Source organism: Falco cherrug, unplaced genomic scaffold (assembly GCF_023634085.1).
Source record: "Falco cherrug isolate bFalChe1 unplaced genomic scaffold, bFalChe1.pri scaffold_45, whole genome shotgun sequence".
Taxonomy (NCBI): Eukaryota; Metazoa; Chordata; class Aves; order Falconiformes; family Falconidae; genus Falco; species Falco cherrug.
The window spans coordinates 309592-313971 of record NW_026599485.1 but is presented as its reverse complement, the minus strand read 5'-3'; positions in this window follow the sequence as shown (position 1 = coordinate 313971).

The following is a 4380-nucleotide window of genomic DNA, read 5'->3' as shown; positions in this document are numbered from 1 at the left end:
CGGGCTGTGGTGGGCTGGAACGGACTGTGGTGGTCCTGGACGGGCTCTGGTGGGCTGTGGTGGGCTGGGATGGGCTGTGGTGAGCTGGGACGGGCTGGGACGGGCTGTGGGTGGCTGAGACGGGCTGTGGTGGGCTGGGACTTGCTGTGGTGTGCTGTGGTTTGTCCATCAAACAGCTTCTCTGTTTTTCTGTCTCTCAGGCCAACAGTTTTACCGTCTCCTCGGTCTCTGCCCCCTCTTGGCTTCATCGTTTCATTATTAGAAAGAAAGGACAGAACCTGGCCAAAATCACTCAGCAGATGCCAAAGGTATGGGTGAGCTGGTTAGCTTAGCACCCCCGGCGTAGAAAAAGGTTTAGTCCAGATCACTCGTCACGAAAGAGAGAGGTGTATTCTAGCGTGGGTAAAACCAGGGGGAAATGACACAGTTCTTTGCTGTTCAAGGGAACCCTCTCTTTTACTGCTGCAAACACTGCTCCTCCTATGTTATTGTCATGGGTTGAGCCCTTCCAAGGAAGCTTTATGTGGTGCTGTTTTGAGAACTGATGTAGTAGGATACCTGGAAATGGCGAGTGCAGCAAGGCTTCTCCCTGGGGAGTTAGACGGTATCTAGATAAAGGCTAGATGAGTAAACTTCTCCAAAGCCCTTGCAGAAACCGGGACGGCACCAGAGCCTTGGGCTCTAGGCACTGCCATATGGCCGAAATTGTTAAGTTTCTGACTTGTAAAATTGTGGGGATTTGCTCTGGGCTTTTTGGGAAGGAGCACATCTCTCAGTGGCAGGGATCGATGGTGTAGGCCTGACCAAAAGCATTGGCCTGGCTTGGATCTTGGCAAATTCTGAAGAGATTCATTGTCCTTCACCTCAAGGTTCACATCAAATTCACTGGAGGAGAGGATAACATCACTTTGGAAGGACCTACAGAAGATGTGCATGTGGCTCAGGAACAGATTGAAGCCGTGCTCAAGGAACTGGTGAGCTGCAGTTACTAGTTCCAGTAAGAAACTGGGGGAAGAAGGGGCAACAGAGCAGAGGTGATGAGGTGTTTGTCACATCCATAGGATGTCTTGGCATGCTTAATCGAACTTGCAGGAGACAAATTGTGTGGCAGGTGGATGACACCCCTTGGTCATCCATAGCATCCTTGAAAAGTCAGCATTAATTTTTTTGGTGCGGAGAAGGAAGGATTCTCTTGGTTATAGCTGGAGAGGCATAGAAGTGAGTCTTTTCGATGTTTCATGAGCACAATGCTCTCTTCTCAAAGCAGAGGAATGCTTGTGCTCTGCTTAAGAGCAGAAGTGCTTGTAGCTGACCGCTGGTGAGTCAGTGCCAATACTGGCAGTAGGCAGTTACTTAGGGCACGAGACAGAAGCGGTGGCCTGTCCTACCTGGCCCTATATAATATAATATATAATAGTGGACATACATACATATATAGATATAGATATAAAAATATAATTCTTTTTAGATCCACGGGATGGATTACGCAATAATCAAGGCTGACCACCAATTCCACCGACACCTCATTGGCAAGAACGCAGCTAAACGGTAAGTGGAGTGCCTTTCTAGTCCTTCCCATGCTCACACTCTTCGTGTTTAGTAGATGGTATCAGGGGCTCTGTAGCTCACCCAGTGTGCTGTCTCCATCACGTTTCCTCTGCTTTCCTGGAGTGGTGGTGGTACAAGGAGAGAAATGGGCCGTCAGGCCTTGCGATGGCTTGAACGTGTGAAAGTACCTTGGGAGCCTGAACAGTAGTGGAATTACTTCTCTGTGCGAATGACATTTTAGCAGCCAGTTGTGGGTGGTGGAAATGTGCTTGGTGAGCTTCTCCCTGTAGAGGAATGAAGGCGGTGGGTTGATTAGCATTGATAACACGCAGCTGTGGCCTTGCCTCAGAGGCAGTGGGTTGATTGACGTGGATGACGTGCAGGTGTAGCTGGTTCCCGCTAAGGGGTTAAATAGCCCTGTGGCTTGTGGGAGAGGGTGTCAGCTGGAGGAGGAGCAGTGTGGTCTGGCCTCTGGAGGAAGGCGCTACAGCACCGGCAGTAGAATATGGCCAACGGTAAAGCCTTGTTGCGGTCTGCTAGTTTGATAGCACTGCAACGTGACCCCAGCCAAGAGTTTGGGGTAGAAAGGAACGATTATCCTCTGCTCTAAATGTGATACTGTTTGGGGAAGAAACACGCCTCGCTCTGACAAGGGAACAATGGGCTCTGTAGATGCCACGGTATTTACTTGGGCAGGCTCTCGTGTGGCACAGGTCTGCTCTCAGTGAACTCCAGGGGGAAGAGGCAATTTCCCCTGTCTCAACCCTACCCCGCTGAGCCCTTCCCAGAGGCGGCTTTACTTCTTCAACAGCCTCTGAGCAGTGATAATCAAGGTGCCTTGCTTCCAGGTCTTTGCCTAGCAGATGGCGTCACCACAGTCCTTGCCTCGAAGTTAACAGGATGAAGGATCTGTACAAGGTGTCTGTGCGCATTCCCCCGGACAACGAGAAGAGCAACCCGATCAGAATGGAAGGAGACCCACAGGGGGTCCCACAGGCCAAGAAAGAGCTGCTGGAACTCGCTTCCCGTATGGTGAGTGGGTAGGACGTGATGTTTGGGAGACTGCAGGGTTTGCGCTCTCGTGTTCCCTTGTAACCTTCTGGTGCGAGTGTGTGCCCCTTGCCCACCGAGCACTTGGATCTCATGACAAGTGCAAGTTCCTCTTCACAAATGTCTTCCCCTGTTCCCTCGGGTAGCCTTTCTCTGTCAACGCAGAGTGAATTTGGTCTGGAGAAAAGAGGGACAGTGCTGGCAAGTAAACCGTCGGGCAGCAAACCGCTAAGTCAAAGTAGATGGCTCTCCGGCTGAACACTCAGTGTGCCCTCTGTTCCCATCAGGAAAATGAACACGCTGCGGACCTAATCGTTGAGCAGAAATTCCACCGGACCATCATTGGGCAGAAGGCTGAGCGGGTCTGGGAAATCCGGGAGCAATTCCCAGAGGTAAGGCTTTGTAGGAGAGGAGGAATCCAGAGGGGTTCTTTCCTACATGGGTAGTAGGCCTGTCGTCACAGAAGTCGTAACTTTAGTGGCTCTGTAGCGCAAGTGTCTGAGAAGATAGTTCTTTTAGCCAGAGGCCGCTAACACGGTTCCCCGTTTCTGAATGGGAAAAGGGCATGAGTAGGATCCCCCCAACCTTTGCATGTGTCTGACACAAGGGTTCTTGCTTTTGCTTGAGCTAACTAGAAATGACCGCTCCTGCAGGTTATCATCAGCTTCCCAGACCCTGCACACAAGAGTGACATCGTCCAACTCCGAGGTCCCAAAAACGAGGTGGAGAAGTGCACCGAGTACATGCAAAAGATGGTGGCAGACCTGGTAAGGAGGTCTTCTGCCTGCTCTTCCCTCCTCCGTGCCTGGATAACCCTGGGGCAAAGCAGAGCTCTACTGGCTTGGGTAGAGCTAAAACACCTCAAGAGGAGGGAGCTGTCAGCTCTGTTTTGGCTGAATGGAGGCAGGGGGATAGTACCTGTTATGGGAAGGCTATAGGGGAACGTCCTTGCCTTTGTTTAGTCTTACAAAAGTCCCTCGTATAGAGAACTTCCTTGGGTCTAAGCCTGTTTTCAAAAGCTCGTTTATCAGAGCTCCTGAAGTCGGGCCTCCCTTGCCACGACAGTGTAAACTTCATGTCTCCCTTCCTTTCTCCCTTAGGTTGAAAACAGCTTTTCTATTTCTGTCCCCATCTGCAAACAGTTCCACAAGAACATCATAGCGAAAGGAGGTGCCAAAATCAAGAAGGTGAGATACTGTTCCTAACACAGGTGAGCCGGGACGGGCCGCGGTGGGCCGGGACGGGCTGGGACAGGCTGTAACCGGCTGTGGTGTGCTGTGGTGGGCTGGGACAGGCCGGGGTGGGCTGGGACGGGCCGGGGTGGGCTGGGACGGGCCGGTACTTGATGTGGTGGGCTGTGGTGTGCCGTGATGGGCTGGGACGGGCCGTGGTGGGCTGTGGTGTGCCGTGATGGGCTGGGACGGGCCGTGGTGGGCTGTGGTGTGCCGTGGTGGGCTGTGGTGTGCCGTGGTGGGCTGTGGTGTGCCGTGGTGGGCTGTGGTGTGCCGTGGTGGGCTGTGGTGTGCCGTGGTGGGCTGTGGTGTGCCGTGGTGGGCTGGGACGGGCCGTGGTGGGCTGGGACGGGCCGTGGTGGGCTGTGGTGGGACGGGGACGGACTGTGGTGGGCAGGGACGGGCCGTGGTTGGTTGTGGTGGGCTGGTACGGGCTGTGGTTGGCTGGGACGGACTGTGATGAACTGAGACGGGCTGCGGTGGGCCGTGTTGGGATGGGACAGGCCCTGGTGGGCTGTGGAGTGCTGGGACGTGCTGTGGTGTGCTGGGA